The 23,958-nt window shown below is 44.8% G+C and overlaps 1 long non-coding RNA gene across 1 annotated transcript in view; it reads right to left on the bottom strand.

The window, feature by feature from the left end:
- Nucleotides 1-3,204: 3,204 nt before the first annotated feature.
- The window catches only part of LOC128337602 (uncharacterized), a 108,706-nt gene continuing 87,952 nt past the window's right edge, over nucleotides 3,205-23,958 (bottom strand). Inside the window, exon 3 of the long non-coding RNA XR_008312333.1 lies at nucleotides 3,205-3,306. This is a non-coding gene — a long non-coding RNA (uncharacterized LOC128337602). The remainder of the gene's footprint in view (nucleotides 3,307-23,958) is intronic.

The following is a 23,958-nucleotide window of genomic DNA, read 5'->3' on the forward strand; positions in this document are numbered from 1 at the left end:
ACCATTGAACTGGGAAGGACAAATGTCCTGCAACCGCTAGTGTCTGGAACCATCTGGGAGACCGCAGGGGCCCTTCCCAGGATGCCCCATAGTCCTTCCCGGGTCACCCAGCTGGTGAATGCAGCACTTGCTGGCTGGGAGAGGGTAGCAGGCAGCATGTCCATGTTCCAGTGCTGGGCATGCCCCTTATGCTGGCATCAGAAGTGTGCCAACTCAGGGCCGTGCCTAGCATCAGGGCACAGGAACACTGGCCATCACCCTCTTTCCAGCCAATGGACACTTTGCTCGCCATTTGGGTGCTTCCTTTCTATTCCTTGTGTGGAGCAAGGGAGAGAACAGAGGCACCCAACCAAAGCACTCACTGGCTGGGATGAGGAGAAGCTCAACCTCATGGCACTCAGCCCAAACACGTAGGCAGTGGTAGCGAGGCCTCAAAGGTGGTGGTAGGTGGACCATCTCCAACCTTCCTACAGCCCTAAAAGAATCATGATGACAAGTTCACAACAATGTTCACACTGCTGACAAAACTGAATGCGGAACAACATAAGCCCAGTGGACTTCAAGTAGAAAGAATCTTTTGGCTGAGCAGAAAAAACAGGGATTTCAAAAACACACTTCAGTAGCATGTAATGTCTTGTTGCCACATGATAGACTGGGAACCAAGGCTGGGAGCTGAACTACAGAGAGGAATAAATGTGCTGCAGGTAGATCACCACCCCCCAAGCCTCTCCACTGCTTGTCTGTGTTTAATTTTTAATCATGCCACCATAGCACACACAGACATTTCAAATGCAATAAATGTCCCAGGAACAAAATACTGGAAAAACAATTTCCCTTCAGCGGCATGCTACTTATGGAAAGGCATTTGGATTCCTGATAGCTGGGTGATGCCCTGAATTCTGCTCACTGAAGGGAACTTCCTCATCTCCCTCTTCCCACTGCTGCAGCCCCACTGCACTGCCCTGCAAATCCACTTGTAAAGGTTTGGGGTGGGGCCTCCGGAAGGATGGCATGTGGTATGGAAATGGATGGCATGTGGTATGGCAATTCACTGCAGCAGAAACGAGGGATTACTGGGAACTGGGGAGGCCAAGTGACTTCCACTCACGCAAGAGCATGTTAGAATCCAACTCAATGACTGAAACATTGTTTGGCAACAAAACAATCACATCAAGACATTTATTGCAAGATCTGTGGACTTTGGGAGTTTAGTACATATACAGTGAGGTCCAGTGTGATGCAGAAGGCATCTCATCTGCAGGGGAACAGCATTACAAGTAAATGCTCTTCTCTATTTAAACTTGCAACCCATATTATTCCAAAGCCTTGGGTAAAGTAACAGTTTGACAGAAAACATATAATACTTCTGAACACACTAAAACATGCCATTTTGATGACATTTAGGCAAACAGAGTTCTAAATAGAGAAAACTTCTATTTTAAAGACATGATGCTAAACCCAGTAATGTGAACTTGAATTTGAGGTTTTCACACAGATCCTGATCTTGTGCTATACCATTTGCCAAGTGTATGCAGCATTCTTGTCTGCACAACACAACTGAGTGCTGAAAGGACATAGAGTGCCCATAACTAATCCCTGCAAATGCTATTCTGGCAAAAAGAAAAAAATGTCCATGTTAATGAAAATGCTTCTGTGTACCCATGTCACATGTTAATGAAAATGCTTCTGTGTACCCTATGAACATGTCAGTATGTGTGTGTGCATTTATATCACACATACACATTTTACAATAGGGTGTAAAATGTGTGTTATAGAGAAGAGGTGTATCAGATACACCTCTCCAGCTTTCTGCGAACACTGATGGCTGTCAAACACCATAGTCCGGCTAAAAGCTACAACACAAACAGTGGTTACATTGACAATTACAGTACAGAGTGGTAGCTGTACTTCTCTCTTCTCACGTACTCAAAGTACACAGAATTTAAAGCACAGGAACATAAAAAGGCCTAGAGGGACTCAAACCTTAATTTTATCCCTAGGCTAGATACACAGTGGCAAGGCACTGCCATATTCCCATTCTTCTTTGCTAATACACCTCAACACTGACCTTCCGGGGAAACCAGGTCCTCCTGGGCAATATGTTAATGTAATGCAAGTGCTTATATGCTGAATTCTCTGGGCAGGGCTGGCTTTGTGAAATATGATGGGATTTATTTTTAACTAAGCTGAGACCCAGAATGGAACAGGAAACAGGCCTCCAATGGAGAGAGATAAATGCCTAATTTACTGTCCCACTTAATCCAGCATTTTTTCCCCTGATGTCATTATCCCCTCGTTCTCATTATTGTGGCAGTGCAGGGATGAAAGACAAGTGCAGTGAATCCATGATTTCAGCACTTCTGTTTACAATAGGCGCAGTCCATACAATTTATCATGAGGGGGAGGGGGAAATCTGAGCAGGTGACTTGTAACATAGAAAATTAAAGACAAATATAATAAGAGCTAGTAATCCCTTGCCTGCCTCAAATACATCCTTACATGAAAAATATCAGCCACAACTTAAAAAAAAAATCTGTGGGCAGGCAATTATTTATACAATACCGTTAAACTAATATGCAACAAATGTTTAGTAGGTAGGTAGGTGTATATGAGAGAGAGAGAGAGAGAGAGAGAGAGAGAACGAGAGCATGAAACCAGAGGTGAAGGGACCTCCAGTTTCAAAAACTGAACATCTGAATGAGGGCAACCACAGTTTTCCCATAAAATAGACTCTTGTACCTCAAATGGTCACACATCCACCATCTTGGACTAGGGTGGATGACATCATTACAAACTACACCACTGAGGTGTCCCTATGTGTCACTCACTACAACTGTACCAAATTGGGTTCAAATCAGGTCCACAAGTTAGCCCACTTGCGCCTCAAATGTTTACGTGTCCACTATCTTGTTGCAAACCGCCCAGAGACGTAAGTTTTGGGCGGTATTAAAATGTTTTAATAAATAAAAGAAATAAATAAATAAAATCTTGAATCAGGGTGGATGACATAATCACAGACTATGCCACTGAGGTGTCCCTATGTGTTCCTACAGCTATAGCAAATTTGGTTCAAATCGTTAGATGGTTCACAAGTTAGCCCACTTGTGTCTCAAATGTTTACACATCCACCATCTTGAATCGAAGTGGATGACATCATCACAAACTATGCCATTCAGTTGTCTCTATGTGTCCCTACAACTGTACCTGATTTGGTTCACATTGGTCCAGGCGTTGTGAAGTTGATAGTGGGAATGGACACATGGACACACCCAAGGAATGCTGGATGATCACAGCCTTTCCAGTGGGCTGAAAATACATAACATCATAATTAATGGATCAAAACAAACCTACACAATTTCAATCAGCACAAAACGGAGCAGAATAAAAACAGCATCAATATTCACTACAGATATTCTAAATTTTAAAACCTGTACTTCTATCTGGGGACTTCAAGTTAACAAGGTAAACAGGAAATTCAAAGAACGCTGAGCTTAGCCTTGCTGGTTCCAAAACTCTTCACTAAATTCCCATCTGGTCTGCTTAATGTCAGGTAGTGCCATTTCACAGCAACAACTGGTGGCAATGTCTGCTGATTGGACCTCTGTGCACACAGCCTGTCCACTTGCCCATCAGTCCACCCAGTACCTGTAGAACCTTTTCATTCTTGAATATTGGGAAACTGTGCATGGAATGAGTGGATAGAGAACTGCAGGCAGTGGTTGCTAAAGAATGCAGGGAACAGGAACAGCTTCCTTTACTAATTATACAGCTGAGCTTGTGCGAAATGGTGTGTGATTGAAAGTGTTGTTTCTGGATTTCAGCGTATATGACTGTGTCATGGATAAGTCTGTATGCATGGTTGCATCTGTTTAGTTTAACTGCTGAACTACTTTATAATATACAATATGTATGTGTGATACTAGTCCTGTAGTTTGGCTCACTTTCTTGGGACATCTGTTCTGCAGGTGTTTTGAGTTGAGTTTTCTGCCATTAATTCATTTGGGACTAGATTCTCAGTCTTGTATTACCCTGTTGGGGGACAGCGCGCACACACACACACACACACACACCCCAGGGTCATCATTCCCAATGGATGACATGACCTCAGATGTCAGCTGAATGCTAGACCGGGCCCCGCAAGGCAGGGCTATAGAAAGGACAGGCCAATGTTTCTCGTGTCTCCCTTGGCCCTCATTGTCTGCTGCTGGCCCTCCTCATTGGCTGGCCTGTTCTTAAATAAGTCGCCGCATACATCATCTCTGTTCAGGAGGCTCCACCTCCCAAAGGGAGTGTGACACATGCGGGAGCTCATTTAAGAACAGGCTGGCAGCAGATGAGAGCTGGTTGGTCTGGAGCAGCTCTGTGAGTCTCGACAGGTGGCAAACAAGAACAAGGGGAAGGCGATGATAATCTCCCCTCTCCTAATGCTTCTCTCTGAGGCTACTGGGGTCTGGGGGCAGGCAAGAGAACTCCAGGGCAGCCCAAATGGGCAAATGGGCAACCCAAATGGGCAAATAGGCAAATCCCATGTGTATAGTGATGGGTAGCCTGCAAGTGAGTTCACCTAATTATCTGCTTTGCATATACACTTTTAGTTCTTGATTTACAATTGTGACAGATGTTGCTGGATTGTGTTATATTTACCTGCGGTGGCCTAGTAACCATGTGTGGATAAATGTTGTCTGGTGCAAGAGAACTGTAAGCACTTGCAATAAATGTACACCTTGGATCAATGAACATTTTCTGAGGGCTGTATCCTGGACACAACAAGATCTATTCCTTGACTTGCCAGGATCCACTCCTTGACTTCCTGTGTGCGCACTGCTTTCAAGTCCCATCCAAGAAATCAAAATCATGTTATTCAACCATTAGCACTCATATTTATTAGTTCTGTGAGAACTAGGCCCAAAAGGCACATCATGGTAAACATTCACAATTATGTAAAACATATTTATTATTATTTCATTACTGGAAGGTAGACTTAATATCTGCCACTAGTCTTGAAAAGCTAAAAGTTCATTTAAGAAATTGGGATGGCATGAGGAAAGAAAAACGAAAAATTAAAGACTACTTGTTTGACTGCTTTATCAAGCAGAAAATTAAGCAGACAGAGCTGCAATACTACCAAAAGAAGGGAGAAGACTGCAGCAAGAACGCAATGGTTGTTTAGGGATAAGGCCTTAGAAATATTCTTTAGGAATAAGTAATGCAAATCTCTGCCTATCCTCTGAATAGCTAGATCTTCAAATTCAATGTCTGATATGCAAGAAAAATTCAAGGTCTCCAATAAGATGTTACTTACACACCTGCTGCAACTTCCAGGGACTCCAGATCTCATTAGCAGAGACCATAATGTGAAGTAAATTACAGGATCACAGACAGACCCATGCAACACTTGCTCCAACAGCAATCAGATGTAGAGTGAGGTCTTACACCTTTCTATAGCAACCCATACAAAAAAGTCTCTGGGCAGTTCACAATCTAAAGACCACCATCAAAACATTAGTATGACTAAACAATTTAAAATACAAATACAAACTCTAAAACCTGAAGCTTTAAAACTACAAACTAAGAGTCTGACTAAGAGGTATGTTTTCAGGTCCTTCTTAAAAACATTCAGAGAAGGGGAAACACTAATTTCTTTAGGAAGCATGTTCTAAACACCTCTGAGCTGAGGCTACTCTCCCTGTGTTTCACCTCCCTGCTTGGAGAGCGGAAGCCTTAAAGGGGCAGCCTTATGGCCTAGAATCCGATGCTCCTCCTCCTCTCTAGCTGATCCTGTTTAGCCTGGCATGCAGATATCAGGGAATGCAGTGCTGCAAGGGCTGGCTTCTCAGGAGATTCAGGTTCCAAGATTGTCTGTAGGTAGCTGAAGCCTCTGGATTGGATTACCTATCATAAATAACATGAACTTTCTGCTCCTGCCCAGAAAGAAAAATTAAAAATTCCCAGCTTCTTCCACTCAGGCTCACGCCTCCAGCTCCAAGTCTCCAATTCCAGCCAAACACAGTAGAGACCATGGGTTGGAAAGTAGGGGTGTGCAATTCGGATTTTCGGGTGATTCGGATCGGACCCGAGCCGAATCACCCCCGTTCTGTTTTGTGCCCGAATCTGGGTCACCCGAATCACCCTTGATTCGGTTCGGATTCGGATTTAATCCGAATCTGAATCCGAATCGATTCAGGGGGGTAAAAAGGGGCCCAGGGGCAAAATTTTGGGGTGGGGTGGTAGTGCCCAATGGGTAGAGTCTACCACCCCAATTTCGGGGGGATTGGGCAAAGTCCTGATTTTTTGTGAATTTTTAAAGTTTTAGTGACTTTGGGGCAGTTCGGGGGCATAGCATGGGATTTGGGCAAAAGGAGTGGGGTGGGGTGGTAGTGCCTAATGGGTGCAGGCTACCACCCCAATTTCAGGGGGTTTGGACAAAGGGGTGATTTTTTGAGAATTTTTGAAGTTTTGGTGACTTTGGGGCAGTTTGGGGGCAGAAAGTGGATCTGCCCCAAAATAGTGGGGTGGGGTGGTAGTGCCTCATGGGTGGAGGGTACCACACCAATTTCAGGGGGATTGGGCAGAGGGCTGATTTTTTGAGAATTTTTGAAGTTTGGGTGTCTTTGGGGCAGATTGGGGGCAGAAAGTGGATCTGCCCCAAAGGAGTGGGGTGGGCTGGTAGATAGTGCCTGATGGCTGGAGGCTACCACCCATCCCCAATTTAAGAGTGATTGGTCAGAGGGGTGAATTATGGTGAATTTATTTGTATGAGGTTTGTCTTCATAAGGTGTAGTGTGCTAAATTGATTACTTCCTCATATTATTCATAGTAAAGGAAAGTGTGAAAAAGTGAAAGTGGGGTCATGAGAGTTGTTTAATTGAAAAAAATCTCATTTGCTATGATAGAATGAGAATTCACACCTCAGAAGTTTTTTCTGCCCCCAAACTGCCCCAAAGTCACCAAAACTTCAAAAATTCTCAAAAAATCACCCCTTTGTCCAAACCCCCTGAAATTGGGGTGGTAGCCTGCACCCATGAGGCACTACCACCCCACCCCACTATTCTGCCCCAGCCCCCACTTTCTGCCCCAATATGCCCCAATCTGCCCCAAAGACATGAAATTTTCAGAAATTTACCAAAAATCAGCCCTTTGCCCAATCCCCCTGAAATTGGGGTGGTAGCCTGCACCCATTAGGCACTACCACCCCACCCCACTCCTTTTTCCCAAATCCCATGCTATGCCCCCAAACTGCCCCAAAGTCACTAAAACTTTAAAAAATCGCCAAAAATCAACCATGAACCGAATCACCCGAATTTTTTGTGCCCGAAATTCGGGTGATTCGGCTCGTGCCCGGAAAAATTCGGGGGGCATCGGGGGTGATTCGGTTCGGCCCCGAATCACCCGAAATTGTTCGTTTCGGGCACAGATCGTTCTGTGCCCAAAATTTTTTGCACATCCCTATTGGAAAGTCTCATTCCATGTCTGAATTAAGGATGGGTCAAGAATTCAGGAAAGGGGTTCTCCACTGTGAGAACAGATTTAAATGAGCAGAAATGAGGAGGGCACACAGTCTCTGCACTGAGGAAGTTCCCACCTTGATTGTGCTCAGGCTCAAAACTCCCCTTCCTCCTTCCCCAAACAGTCAAATTCCTGACAGGAAAAAGACACCCTGCATGCATATGGAGCCCCATGTTTGCCAATGCCTTATTTTATTTTTTGCTTTGAGGAGCCAGCAGAGGGGAAATCATTTTCAAGAGTTTCATTCGGGGATTTCCAGCTTGCTTGCCCATCTCTAATTTGGATCTCTTGGCCCTAACAATTCCTCCTACTGCATGGTTCTTCTCCTGAGTAAGCCTAGGGACCACATATGTTAATCCAACAGGAAGAGGCTGGACCCGCCCCCACTTCCCCAATGTCATTGTACAAAAAGTAGACTGAGCCATTCAAGAATTCCTGTGTGTTCTTGAATGGCTCAAGAACTCCTTTTATACCCAGACCCACGTAACGCCACCCTGCCATATGTTGCCTTCCCAGAGATCTAATAGAGTTGCCCTATTTATGTTGCCATTGTGACTGCATGTACTTGTGTACATACAACTTTCTTGCTTCCTTTTCGGGGAGCAAAGCACATAGTGCCCATCTTGCCATCCCATCTCCTTTCTCTCCTGATTGCCAGGAGGCAGAAACATGGGACCGAGTGGGAAGAGGGTATGCCCCCATGGGTTTTTCCCATTTGACAGGTTTACAAGCATGGGTTGAGACATGGCAGCATCCCTGTTGCTGGGCAATAACTTTATTATTTATTATTTATTATTTTATTTAATTATTCCTTTAATAAATGTGTATACCACCCACTACTGAAGTCTCTAGGTGGTTTACAGCGTAAAGCAAGCTAAAAATAAAACAAACCAAGAATTCAAAAATTAAAACATAAAATCAGATTAAAATATCCATAAAAATACCAACTAACTAAAAAGCTTGGCTGAAGAGATGTGCCTTTAGTTGTTTCCTAAATGTCACGAGGGATGAAACAGCTCCAATCTCAGCAGGAAGTGCATTCCACAGTCCTGGGCAACCACAGAGAAGGTACACCTTTGAGTCACCACCAGACGAGTTCGTGGCACCCTCAGATGAACCTCCCCTAAAGATCTTAATAGGCAGTTGGGTTCACAATGAAGAAGGTGTTCTCTTAAATACCATGAGCACAAGCTGTTAAGGACTTCGTAGGTAATAACCAGCACTTTGTATTTTGCCCAGTAACCTATTGGTAGCCAGTGTAGAATTGGAGTAATATGGTCTCTGCGGGTCGTCCCAGAGACAAATCTGGCAGCAGCATTCTGCATCAATTGCAGCTTCCAGACTACATACAAAGGCAGCCCCAGTATTGCAGTAGTCAAGCCTGGAGGTCACCAGCATGTGCACCACTGTCTTAAGGTCACACACTTCCAGGAAAGGATGTGGTTGGCGAACAAGCTGGAGCTGATAGAAAGCACTCCTGGCCACCACCTCCACCTGAGGTATCAGAGAGGGTTTGGTCCAGAAGTACACCCAAACTGCCAACCTGTTTCTTCTGGGGGAGTGTAACCCCATCCAGAACAGGCCTGATCTATCCCATTTCCTGAACTGAGGCTTTCTACAGTGAGCACTTCCGTCTTGTTTGGATTCAGTCTCAGTTTGTTATGCCTCATCCAGCCCATTACTGCCTCGAGTTATGCTATTGTCTGATAAAGCTGACATGGAGAAGCAGATTTGGGTGTCATCAGCAAATATCACTCTGATAACAAACGATAACACCCTGCACCAAATCTCCTGATGATCTCTCCCAATGGTTTCATGTAGATGTTAATGTATATCTCTGACAATTTTTAGAAAGCTTTTGAAAACCCAAGTCTTCACCCAGGCTTTTTCAGTTCTTTAACATTTTAAGGTTTCAATTTGTGGGTGATTTTTAAATTGTTAAATTGTTTTAAGTTTTTGTATATATTTTAACTTCTTTTATGCTATTGTTAACTGCCCAGAGATGAAAGTTTGGGGTGGTGTAAAAATTTGATTAATAAATAAATAAATAATAAATAGAAAGCATTGGAGACCAAATGGAGCCCTGAGGGATACCACACAAAAGCTATCGCTTCATAGAGCAGCAATCTCCAAGTAACACCTTCTGAAATCTGCCCAAGAGTTATGAGCAGAACCACTGCAAAGCAGTGTCCCCTAAACCCAGTCCCCCAAGCAATCCAGAAGGATACCATGGTCAATGGTATCAAAAGACGCTGAGAGATCCAAAAGGACCAACAGAGTCATGCTCCTTCTGTCAATTCCCCTTTGGAGATCATCCATCATAAGAACATAAGAACAGCCCTGCTGGATCAGGCACAAGACCCATATAGTCCAGCATCCTGTTTCACACAGTGGCCCACCAGATGCATCTGAGGAGCCCCATTAGGCTGACCAAAGCAGTCTCCACCCCATAACCTGCCTGAAAGCCAGTTTGAAATGGGTCTAGATAATCTGTTTCATCCAATGCCTGGAGTTGAGAGGCCGCCACCTTCTCAATCACCTTGGCCAACCACGGGAGATTGGAAACAGGCCTATAATTGCCCAACTCTGAGGGATCCAGTGTAGGCTTCTTTAAAATAGGTTTAATTGCCTCCTTTAAACAAGGAGGCATTCTACCTTCCTTCAGAGAAGCATTTATGATCTCAACTAGATCCTCTCTAACAATCTCCCTGCTTGATAATATAAGCCATGTCACACAAGGGTCGAGAGAACAGGTGGTAGGACACACAGTTCCAAGCAGCTTGCTCACGTCTTCAGAAGTCACAAACTGAAACTGATCCAATATAACCACACAATAGGGATATGCAAACCAACTTGTGGCCCGGGCCATGCAGAGGCCAATCGCGCAGGCGCACGGCCTCCAAAATGGCCACCAGGCCACCGGAAGAAAGCCGAAAAGCGGCCAAACCGGCCGGAGGGGCACTTAAGTAAAGCTGGCAGGGGGAGAGGGAACCTCCACCAAAAAAAATTTAACACTGTTAAACATTCACAACCCTCCCCAAACCAAACCGAATGAGGGGGTTCGACGGGGTGCAAGACCGAACTGGCCCAGTTGGGTTCAAGTCCAGTCTGGACTCAAACCGAACCAGACCGGCCAGTTCCATGCACATCCTTACCACACAAGAGGAGTTACTGGATACCCCTGCTAAAGACTGCACCAACAATGGAATACAACAATGGAATTTCTTCTCAAATACAAGAAATTTTGTCCACAAAAACTCGTTAAAAGCTTTACAGAGGCTAACTGATTGCTCCAAAGCCAGAGTGGAAGGTACCTGTATAAGTTCCCTCACCAGCCTCAACAATTCCGCTGGATGTGAACCTGAGGATGCAATACATGTACAGTAGCAAAGAATCACTTCTTTGTCACATGTATTGCCAGAGCATAGGTCTTCAATTGTGCTCTGTGCTGTAATCTGTCAGATTAGAGCCGAGTGCTTCTCTACTAGCACTCTAGTGGTCTACCTAGCCGCTTCAGCTCCCGTAGTTCTTCCGTATGCCATGGAGCTAATTTAGAAGTGGGTCAGAGAGGACACTTAGGAGCAATTGAATCTATCACTCTAGTGAGTTCATTATTTCATCAACAGGGTGTCAACAAGATCAGTGGCAGAGCCAACAATAAAGCCCTCCAAGGTTTCTTGGAATCCTATTGGATCCAATAGCCTCCTTGGGCAGACCATCCTAATAGGCCCTTAACCCCTGCATAGTTGACTAGCAGCTGCAAATTGAACAGTCACCAGGTGGTAGTCAGTCCATGACAATGGGGAAATCATCAGTGTCCGCACCCATGGAACACCATGGGATCAGAGCAAAATACCAAATCAAGCATGTGACCAGCAACATGTGCCAGCCCTGAGAACACTTGGGAAAGGCCCATAGTTGCCATGGCCACTATGAACTCCTGAGCTGCTCTTGCTCCTGACGGTTCAGTCCCAAAGTGAACATGGAAGTCACCCACCACCATCAACCTGGGCATCTCCAATGCCAATTCTGAAACCAAGTCTGACAGCTTGGATAGTGGTTCTGTTGGGCAGCAGGGTGATCAGTACAACAACAGAAGTCCCAATCTATCCCTGGTTCCAAGACTCAAGTAAACACCCTCAATATAGGGAAGTTCTCTGACAGGGATCTTGGTAAGGGATATCCTCTTCTTATAAACCACAGCCACTCCACCTCCATGCCCACATCCTCTCATCTGCTCCACAACAGAGTATCCTGTAGGGAGAAGCTGGGACCAAACTGGGCCACTAGACTCCACCAACCAGGTCTCTGTAATGCATTCCAGAGACGCTCCTTCATTCTGCAAAGGAGCCACGCTCCCCACCTCTCCACCCCCTAATAAGATAAGATATATCCCTCAGCCAAACAACAGAGAGGCAGTCTCAAGACCAAACATATCTTTCAAAACAACATTACTGCCCCCAGCTCTCAGTCTCACCTCCAAAGGCCCTGATACCCAAGGCTGGGCCCCTTTGGTGACTAGCTTTGGCAGCCACCTACAGGCAGGCCGCCCGCTGCACCATCGGCTGTGCCTTTGCCCACAGCCGCCTTAAGTGAAGGAGAGGCCTTATGGAGAAAAGGTCTATCAATGGCTACTAGTCGGAGGGTTATAGGCCACCTCCAGCCTCAGAGGCAGGATGCCTCTGAGTACCAGTTGCAGGGGTGTAACAGCAGGAGAGAGGGCATGCCCTCAACTACTGCTGTAGGCTTCCAGTGGCATCTGGTGGGCCACTGTGCGAAACAGGATGCTGGACTAGATAGGCCTTGGGCTTGATCCGGCAGAGCTGTCCTTATGTTCTTTAGTCCAAGAAGGGGAGGTGGGGTAAGCAACTTGCCAACCAACCCTTCTGGCAGAAATTCAACAGCTAGAACAAGTTGAGGTTAGCAACAGCAGCAGCAAACTGCTAAAAGCAAGGCAACCCAGATACCTGGAACAAGAGAACAGGAATACAGCAAAAATTTAATAAAGTCCTTGCAGCAAGGTCTCCTCACAGGTAAGCCCCAGCAGCAAGATGGAACACTGCCAGATTGGATTGGATTGGAGACAGGGGGCAGGGTAAATACTCAGAGAGGCAGCCAGTGAGGAGTGCCGCAGGCATGGAGCGGGCGTGATCCCAGGCGGGACTGAGCCATCTTTTCTATGACTACAGTTCTAGAAAGAGCACAAAACTGTAGTTATGCCACCGCCCACTTTTGGACATAACACCACCACCCCCAAACTTCAGGTTGGGGTGGTGAAATTTGCTACAAACCAAAGATTCAAATTGGAGTTTGGTGAGGGAAACCGCCGGTTGCTTTTGCCGCAAAACAGCAGTTGCATGCACTCAGACATACACAATTTACAACTTCTGCCCCATGTAACTGTGGTTTCACGTTACATGCGAATGAGGCCAGAGAGTGAGGTAGACTAACCAAAAGTCAAGCCTGGTAGCCAATCAGCAGTCAGGGGACAAACCTGGGAAGGTTTGTCAGAGGTCAGGCCAAGGAAAGGAACAACGCACCAGAAGCAAGGGGTCTCGTTTGCCATGGCCAGGCCAAGCCTTTAAGGGGTCCGGGACTGCAGCTGTGTAATGACTTGCCACAAGGGGCAGCAGTACATGGAGCTTCAGTCAAGGTAGAACCTGACAGTGGGACAGGCCAGATGAGGTCCTTCCCCTCATTTGCATAGCCTCAGAGCAACTATTATTTACAGCAGAATTATTTCTTTAGTGAAAGAAGCTCTCAGCAGCTGCTCACTTTCTGGTAGATGGATGGGACCAGCCTAGACCTTCCTTTCCCTTGACATTATGTTCTTCCTGGGAGGGAGTAGCTACAACCTCCCAATGGCCCTTCTTCCTCTGGCCAGTGGCATATGCCAGGCTATCCTTCCTCTCACTTTTCTTGTGCCGGGGAGGAAAGGCTCTTTTAGCTTTTAATATTCAGTGACCCTCAACCTGAGGTCCAAATACACTTTCCCTAACCAGGGCAGAATCTGGTTGGTACAGAAAAAAGGATGAGACAGCTGCAGTTTACTTGCTTTTTAGATGCCAAAACTGATTGCCTGCCAAAGTATCCATTTACTGGTCAGACCAATAAAATAATGTATCATTGGCAACTCAATTACAAATCTGAAGATCAGACTTTTGCTGTATTTGACCATGACTGTACCACTTGGAAATGCTGATGTCGGGAAAAGCAATTTGGTAGCCTTCTGGAGAAACAAATAAGAATAATGACAATACTTTCTCTAAATAAGGTTATTATTCCCCAGTGAGGAAGATTCCTATTTACATAACTAGATCCCTAATCACCACAGTTTCCTACAGTCCATTCTTATGCTGGCAAGTAAGCACGTAGGATAGGATGAACCAACTGCTGTGGTAATAGAACTTCACAAAACACTTTGCTATGATAGTTCTGCAGACCGATGAGGCAAACCATTACAAAGGTTTGCAATGATAATATTTGAAAATAGATATTCCATATGCTTTTCTACGGTGTACAAACAATATAATAACAGATACCCCAAACATAAAAATTTACCATGCATAATATATGTCTTCCACAAGCAGCATAAATGATTGTTGAAAATATACTTGGCATAGGAAACACATCAATCTGTTCACATGCTGCTCCATCTTATAGGTTGTACGTGCAGCGGGCCACAGGAGCAAGCCTTAGTTGGTGTGAACGGCACCATTTTTATAATTATGCTGAGTAGTGTTCTCTTTTTGATAAACGGGGTCAGGTGAACAGTGGGTAATTCATATATAACATTCTTTTGGAATGCGCTCGTAGCCTTCTGTCAGCCATTTGTATACCCCCTCCATGAAGGTTACAACAGTGTTCTTGAAGGTGCCACGGGAACAGGATGCACAGCCTTCTGCCAAGGAAATGGGATGACATTTCCTTGGCCCAGTCCAATCCTACATATTTGACTAGTAGGGTCCGTGGGTTTACCCAAAGGGACCATATAACACCGATTCTAAAAGAACTGCACTGGTTGCTGATATGTTTCCGAATGAAATGCAAAGTGCTGGAGCTATAACGTTCTTAACAGCTTAGGTCCAGGGTACTTAAGAGAGCGCCTTCTTGGTCATGAACCCTGTCACCTATTAAGATCGTCTGGAGAGGTCAGGTTACCTTTGCCGCCAATTCATTTGGTGGCAACTTGGGACCAGGCCTTCTCTGTGGCTGCCCCAGGGCTTTGGAATGCGTTCCCTGCTGAAATAAGAACATCTCCTTCTCTGTTTGCTTTTAGGAAGACCCTGAAGACATACCTGTTTCCCCAGGCATTTAACTGAAATTTAAATTTTAAATTTTAATGTGTTTTTATTTATTGTGATTTTTATCTGTTTTTATGAATTGTAAATGTTTTATCTTATGTTTTAATCTGTACACCGCCTAGAGATTTCTATATTAGGTGGTATAGACCAGGGATTCGCAACGCTGGGTCCCCAGATGTTATTGGACTTCAACTCCCATAATCCACAACTAAAGGCCACTGGGACTGGGGATTATGGGAGTTGAAGTCCAATAACATCTGGGGACCCAACGTTGAGAATCTCTGGTACAGACATTCAATCATTCAGTCAATCAATATGTGGATAGGGATGCTCTTGCAGAATGCACAGTGTCCATTTTCATTTAAACAAATGAAGCTGCCTTAATATAAACCATTAGTCCATTTCACCCAGTATTGTCTATTCTGAATGAATGACATGCAGTGGCTTTCAGGCAGGGATCTTTCCCATCACCTGCAACTTGAGCCTTCTTACCTAGAGATGGTGGGGACTGAAACTAAGACCTTCTGCATGCAAACCATGTGCTTCACCACTGAACTATGGCCCCTCTCTACATTATTCTCAGTGGGATGTATATTTGGATGTGGATCCACAAATACATCTCTGTCCACATCCTGCTCCTGCTAGTCTTGTGTGACTACATGCCATTAGAACTAGATCAGGGTGAAAGTCTCGTGTGCTGCACTGGCAAACAATGAAACTGTTAAGCACAGAGTAACCAAGCAAGGAGAGTGTTCAGATGTCTACCAAATCCGCAACCTCTTCCAAACATGCTCCAAACATCCTTTTCCTATATAAGGAGATTCCGATTATGGCAGTCCTTGCTAGTGCATGTTGAACACTCCTCAGTACGCAAACCCAAGCCTAGTACAGGAGTGTCCTGAGTGAAGCCATTAGTCCATCTTGCTCAGTATTGTCGACAGTGACTGGCAGCAGCTCTCCAGAATTTCAGGCAAGGCTCTTTGCCAGCACGACTGGAGGTGGCAGGGATTGAACCAGGCACCTTCTACAAGCCAAGCAGGGGCTCAAGCACTGAACTGAAGCCCTCCCATTAAAGAACCCAGAGGTCTCTGCCCAGAACCCCAGTGAGTCAGACCAGTTTTGCTTCTGTCACATGAACAAAAGACAGTCTACCGATTTATCTATTCAGTACTGTAGATGTTTTGGTCTTAGTACCATGGAATGCACACTTGAAAACCAATTTATAGTTATTAAAAAAAAAAATCTGAAGGGCGGGAGGACTGTTTTCCAAAGCAGAGATACAAAATTTTTGTGTGTTTCTTAAATAATATTATGCAATAGTATTAAGATTTTCAAACATAATGTACTCTGCTACAACAACAAATATTTATATATCACTCTTCAACCAAAGTTCTCAAAGAGGTTGACACAGAAAAACAAATAATACATAAATAAAATGGTCCCCTGTCCCCAAAGGGCTCGCAATCTAAAAATAAACATAAAGCAGATACCAGTAACAGCCACTAGAGGGATTTTGTGCTGGGGTTGGATAGGGCCAGTTGCTCTTCCTCTGCTAAATATAAGAGAATCTATTATATTAATTCTCGTAGACGTGCCTCTGTGGGGATGCGTCCCAGCAACCCAGCGGATTGGCTGGGCGGTGGAGGCGCCGGAGTGGCTGGTTGGCCGCGTAGGGAAGTGGCCGTTTGGGGAGGAAAAGGAAGGAAGGAAAGCGGGCAAGTGGAGAGAAGAACTGAACGGACTGGGGCAGAAGGGAGGGGAGAGAAAGCGGGGGAGCCTGGCTGGGCAGAGACAAACAGTTGGCCGCTTCGGAAGATGCTCTCTAGAGGGAGGGCTGCAGGAAGGAGCTGGCTGAACGCTTGGTGGCCGGACACCAGGGACTGGAGGAAGGAGGATGCTGCAATGGCCAGCAGGGAAAACACAAGCAGGCTAAAAAGCGGAGGCGGGGGGGAGCACGAATGAGAGAGAGAAAGAGAGAGAGAAAGAGGTGGAAACAGAGGAGGGAGCAAGCTGGGGCAGAAGGATGGGGGGGAGGGGACTGAGGCAGAAGGCTTGGGGGTAAGACCACTATTAAAAAAGCCCTCCCTTGATCCCTCCAACCTGGACAACTATAGACCTGTGTCTAACCTTCCCTTCAGCTCTATCTCTCCTTGTCATCTGATCCTAGGGAGGCGGTGGATGTCCTGAACCGGGGACTGGAGGCCGTGATGGGGTGGATGTGGGCTAACAAACTGAAATTGAATCCGGATAAGACGGAGGTGCTGTTGGTCAGTAGGAGAGCCAATCGGGATGTGGAGATTTTACCAGTTCTGGATGGGGTTGCACTCCCCTTGAAGGAACAAGTACGCAGCTTGGGGGTACTACTGGACCCGGCTCTGCTTTTGGAAGCTCAGGTGGAGGCGGTGGCCAGGGGTGCCTTTGCACGGCTTCGGCTGGTGCGCCAGCTGCGTCCCTTTCTCGAGAAGGCAGATCTGGCCACAGTTACCCACGCCTTAGTCACGTCGCGGCTGGATTACTGTAACGCGCTCTACGTGGGGCTGCCCTTGAAGAATATCCGGAAACTGCAGCTAGTGCAAAACGCGGCAGCGAGGGTGTTATCCAGAGCTGCCCGTTGGGAACATATCACCCCCATTTTGAAAGAACTGCACTGGCTACCGGTTCGTTTCCGGGTCCAATTCAAGGTGCTGGTTTTGACCTTTAAAGCCCTAAACGGTTTGGGCCCAGGGTATTTGAGGGACCGCCTGCTCCCAAGGGTTGCTGCCCGCTTGACGAGGACATCTGAGGGGGCCCTGCTCCGGGTGCCGACAATGAGAGAGGCCCGGCTGTCGTGCACTCGGGACAGGGCCTTCTCTGTTGCTGCCCCCAGACTCTGGAATGCTCTCCCAGTGGTCATTCGCTCCTCGGACTCCATCATGGCTTTTAGAAAGCTTGTAAAGACTTGGCTTTTTATCCAGGCTTTTACATAATCGTTTTTACTGCTGCTTCTGGGTGTTTTTATTTCTTGTATTGTTTTATGCCTGTTTTTATATGTTTTTATACTCTTAGCATGTTGTTTTTATTGTGTTTTTATTGTATGTTTTTAACTTTTGTAAACCGCCTTGGGGTTATATTTTAACGAAAGGCGGTATAAAAATGCAAAAATAAATAAATAAATAAATAAAAATAAAATAAGAAAGAAGCACAAAAGCCTCAAACTATGCATTTAAAGTAACATATGTTTTGTTCCTAAGTTGGGGCGATAGTACATGCTAGCAAACCCTGCTGCAAACCCTGCTGCAGTGAAAACTATCAGTTGTCTCAGTGAAGAAAGTCTGCCATTCCTCATCCACATATATTCTAAAATTCATTTACACCAGAGGTTCCCAACTTGTGGTCCTTCGAATGTTGCTGAACTACAACTTCCATCATCCCCAGCTAGAGATGTGCACAAACTGGTTTGGAGGCCCTTTTACAGACCTCTGAACTGGTTTGACGGTCCGGTGGTTCAGCCGTTTTTTGTGGGGGGCGTTACCTTTAAGTCACAGAGAGAGTGCTCTTAACCCACCCATCCATCCACTGTGTTCCCCCACTGGCACTATGCTTAAAAACGGTCCCGCAGAGCAGCAACGTATCTCCTCGCCGCTCCAGTGCACGTCAGACTGGAGGTGCCCAGTGCAGGGAAACGTGAGGGGGGAGAAAGACCCTCCCTGCTCCTTAAGGGTAACCCCTCACACACACACACCACTGAACCGGCTGTCGCCGGTTCTGTGCACATCCCTATCCCAATAAATTGTGGCTGGGGATGATGGGAGTTATAGTTCAGCAACATCTGGAGAACCACAGGTTGGGAACCCCTGATTTACACAATGTATAAACACATTGTCAATTGATAGTGAAACTGATGGCCATGTCACAAATTTGTCGAGCTACCCCACAGAAAAAGAGGTCAAGCTATTTGAAACATTATGCTCAAGTGGTAATACTGCCAAGTAGGACTTTTACTAGTCCTATTCACAAATTAACAGAGGGCCCACATTTAATTTGTGTCTGCAATGGGCACTAACTATTAAAAGTGTTCATTTGATATCTCTGCTGAAACAAATTTATTTGGATTTAATGTAACAATGTTCTGACAATCCTACTTCAGACATCATGAGGCTGTGGAACTCTCAAGAAACATCATCCGCCCTGCACCGTCTGCCGACCCTCACGCATTTTGATAATTCTATAAACGCAACTCTCCACAACACAGTTAAAAATCTGACTTCCCTATCCACTGAAAAAAAATATTTAGCTGACTGTCTATTGAACCTTTCTCTCAAATGCAAAGACATACTTACTCTCATCAATCATTCCCACAGACTCTGGTGATTCATGATACCTGTCCAGATTAACAGACTTCCTTGTTCACTCCCTCAACCATGCTTCCTTGTCCCAGCCTTATCACACCATCACATTCATTACTGTGTCTTCAGTTCAGGAATTTCCCACCTGTAACTCCACAGTATCAATGGAAAAGTTCCCTTCTGCTTAATAAACACAGTCTGCTGTACATAATTTTAGAGTTTAAAATTGTGCATACTTTGGAATGTTTCATTTCAGCTAAATTGTAATGTACTTCTCCATCAGTAAGACCAGGTTGATATGATGTTTCATTTTGTTAAACAGTAATATCTTTCACTCGATCATCTGGGGGAAGTATAGGGGAGGGAAGAGCCCCTATCCCTTTCTTGGCAGACAAACAGAGTCTCTATTTGGCTCAGCTAACTCATGCCATACACGAACACTACAGCCACAGGGTCTATTATTGTCTCAGGTAGCTGGGTCCTCCAAGGCTTGAGAGAGGTATCCCAGAATGCATTGCACTCCCAGTAGAGAGGCAACCCTCAGTACACCAACAGCTCTCCTCTGACTGGCGCCTCTAGCCACAGAATGCTTTGACAAACATGGCCACCAGCTACCAGAGACTGCTTAAAATATGGTTTTCGACACACAATAAGCAGACTGAGGTAGGGCAGCTGCTATTTTTGTCCTGTCTTGGTTAAACTTAAGGTTAAAAAGTTGGGCGACATACATTTGAACACCCTGGATAGGCAGGTGTCCCATGGGTCCTAACGGGAAGAAAAATCTGTGTTTACTGCCTCCTACATTCTGGTTCTTGGTTGTGTGAATGACCTTTTTTTCTCTTTAAAGGCTCTCCCAATGAGTTTAGGCAAAGCATAGCTCTCACTAAAGGCTCATCTAGTGTCTAGATGAGCCTTTATCCACATTCCAGCTGCCCGCCCTTCTTGGGAATTTACACACCCTGATTGTAATCTACAAACATCCATGATGTGACATGGTAGCAGCATGCTGCAAGTTCTCTGTCTCTACTCCACAATGGGAATGTTTTGATGCTGAAATTTTGTTCAAATGCCTTGGTTGATGTTTATAGATAAGTACTCAAAAAGGCCATGACCTTCTCCAGACCGTTGATTCCACAGGAACTACGTCAAAGTAAGTGGTTTGAGGATTGCAAGCAAAAAGGTGTCCTGCTGGATCTGACCACGGGGTCATCAAGTCCAGCAATCTGTATCTCACAGTGACCAACCAGATGCTTCCAGAAAGCCCCCAACCAGGGAATAAAGGCAACACCCCTTCCTCTGTTGTTGCTCCCCAGAAACTGGTGTTCAGAGATATGCTGCCTCTGAACATGGAGGTACACATGACTAGCAAGATTAACAGCTAGTGACAGACCTCTGAATCAATTTGTCAAATCCCCTTTTAAAGTCATCTAAGCTGGTGGCCATCAGCACATTTTATGGTAGTGAATTCCACAGATGAATTATATGTTGTGAGAAGAAAACGATACACTTTTCACTTCTGCCTGAGTCTTCTGCCAATCAGTTTCATTGGGTAACCCCAAATTTAAAAATTATGACAGTAGGAGAAAAATGTGCCTCTCTCTCTACTTTCTCGATATCACGTGCGTGCAATTTTATAAACAATTCCCCCCTTTTCTAGATCAAAGAGCCCCAAATGCTTAGCATTTTGTCATAAGAAGGGTGATCCAGCTCCTTGATAATCTCCTTGGTAATATTAGCCATCATTTCCTGCACCTTTTCCAGTTGTACTATATATATATATATTTTTAGATGGAGCAACCAGAATTGTACACAATATTCAAAGCGTGACCACATCATAAGCAATAGGGATGTGCACAAACTGATTTTTTTATTTGATTTGTGCCCAAAAACAAATCAATGATTTGTTTTGTATCCAAATCTACCCCTTCACCCCAGATTCAAATTGTATTTGCTTTGATTCAATTCAGATTTGGATCACTTAACAAGGTCCTAGGGGCACCAAATTTGGGTGGTCGGTAGGTCTCTGTGCATGCCACCTATCAGCCAAATTTCAAGGTAGTGGGACACTTGGTTGATTTTTAATGCATTTTTTTTTTAGTGTTTACTGATTTTTAACATTTCCGCCATAGGAAACAATGGGGATTCAAAGTTCCCACATTCTGACCCTAAAATGGATCCCCAGATTTCATTTTTTTAAAAAAAGCTAAGCTCAAGCCCCTGTAGAAGTGGAGCTATGGAGCAAAATGTGCAGTCATTATTTTTCGTGTTTGGATTCTTTAGTGTAAATAACCTTTTCCACATAATGGATCCCTATGAGGATTAATTGCACACATTCATTTCTTCTGTTCATTTTGACTGTCACTGGATAGTGCCAACTACACTCCCCCACCCCCGCCCCCCCCTCCACACACCTGCAAGGCAGTGGGGTACTTATTTTAATTTTTAGGAATATAATGAAATCCTGTGAGGATTCATTATATGCCTTCGTTTCTTCTGTTCATTTTGACTATCATTGGACAGTGACAACTGTCAACTGCCATGTGTCAACTACACACACACACACACACACACACACTGGGATACTCAGTTTACTTTTTAGATATTTTGAAGTGTTTAGATTCTTTGGTGTCTTCATTACACACCTTCTGTTCATTTTGACCCCACTGATTTGCAGGTGGGGGTGGAAAATTAGTGGCATCCTATGTTCCAACCACTCAGCAACCTGCAAGCCACTGATTACTTATTTTATATTTTAGGGATTTTTGAGGTGTTTAGACCCTTTGGTGTGTAATGAATCATCATTACAGGTGAATACCAGTTGCAGGGGAGCAATGGCAGGAGAGAGGGCACGCCCTCAACTCCTGCCTGTGCCTTCCAGCGGCATCTGGTGGGCCACTGTGCGAAACAGGATGCTGGACTAGATGGGCCTTGAGCCTGATCCAGCAGGGCTGTTCTTATGTTCTCATAGGGATTCATTATGAGGAAAGGTTGTTAGACACCAAAGAGCCTAAATACTTGGGGGAGGATCTTAGAACATAAACAGAGTAGTACCCCACTGCCTTGCAGGTGGGAGTGGGGTGTAGTTGGCACATGGCAGTTGGCAGCTGGCACTGTCGAAAGGACAGTCAAAATGAATAGAAGACATGAAGGTGTGTAATGAATCCTCATAGGGATTCATTGAGGGAAAATTATACAACAGAGAATCCAAACACTTGAAAAATAGTGACCACACATTTTGCTCCATAACTCCACTTCTACAAGGGCTAGAGCTTAGCTTTAAAAAAAAAAAAAATGAAAGCTGGGAATCCAGGGGAATTAATAGGAGGGATCTGAATCTCAAATCAATTTGAATCGAATGAACAGGCGTGAATAGTTTTGTACCCAAATCTAGCCCATTGACCACAGGGGTTATTTGTTTTGTCTCCAAATTACCCAAATCAGCTAGATTCGGGTACGAATCAATTTGTACCCAAATCAGTTTGCACATCCCTAATAAGCAATATGGCTATACATGAGACATATAAGCACATTCAATGGAATTTAAAAGTTCTTAATCTTTCCTACAGCTTATCTACAATCATAGCTAACTTTATACATTGACAAGTAATTCTGCATACAGTTTAAGAAACCTGTAGACATGTGTTACATTATGTTACCTATAATACTTTATGCTGGCTGTATAATTGATGCTGGGAGCTGTGAAAGCACTAGTCACTTGCTGGAGGTAGAAAGATGCCTGCATACAGCTCATCCTCCTTCAAACAGAGCATCAGCCCTGAAATTGCTGAAAATCTGTTCCCCTGGGGCCAGTTATATAGCCCATCCTAAACATGTGGGGAAGGGGAAGGAGCATGTATGTCTCCCTTTCACCAGGGGAGGGGAGACATGAGTGTCCATGTGTGGGCACACACATCTCCCCTCCCCAGTGCGATGTCCCATTGCTGCCTACTCATGCAGCAGAGGTTCATCCAAACCTCCCCAACTGCACAAATTAATTTGCACATTGAAAGGAAATTCAAATGAACCATCCTCACACAATTAGGTGAAAGCACAAGGGCGGACTGGCTGGGGTGGGGAGATGTGAGCACAGCCACACTCCTTCCCACACATTTAGGACTGTTGGGCAAAAGTATTATCCAACCCAGCCCCTAAATGCTGGATAAGCCAACTGGACTTAGCAGGGTCTGCCTGAGTACCTAAGGGAAGATCCAAAGGGAAGTTCATGCAAAGGTACCTTCCCCCATTCACAGATTGCCTTATCTGGGCTGAGGAAATTAGCTGTGTAAATACATGCAAAGATCAACATATTCCCATACTTGGTTAGATCTTTAGACTTTTAAAAATTAAACCAGTGTGTTTAATATTCTAAATCTCATTTCACAACTTTATCAGACAGATAAAACTTAAATTGTGGTTTTCACCAAAGATATTTTAATGTAAACCGCCCTGAGCCTTTGGGAAGGGCGGTATAAATTTTTAAATAATAAATAAATAATAAAATAAATATGACATCAGCATTAAGAAAAGCATTATATCATAGTGTCCCACCCCCATCCCTCCCTCCTGTTCAGATTTTCAATTCCATACCTGTTCTTTGCACAGTCCTGTTCTTAACTGCTAATACAGGCAGTGACACCAAAATAGAGAAGGGACATGACATACATAAAGCAAACAGAAACTGAACATAACACAAGAAAGCGACATTTACAATCCAGCTGACAAAGCCAGTCACTTTTCTTTAAACAACATGGCAGGCATCAAAAACAGTATACCTGTGTGTGTGTAAATATATATACTCTCTCTCTCTCTCTCTCTCTCTCTCT

The sequence above is a fragment of the Hemicordylus capensis genome, chromosome 1 (genome assembly GCF_027244095.1).
Source record: "Hemicordylus capensis ecotype Gifberg chromosome 1, rHemCap1.1.pri, whole genome shotgun sequence".
Lineage (NCBI taxonomy): Eukaryota > Metazoa > Chordata > Lepidosauria > Squamata > Cordylidae > Hemicordylus > Hemicordylus capensis.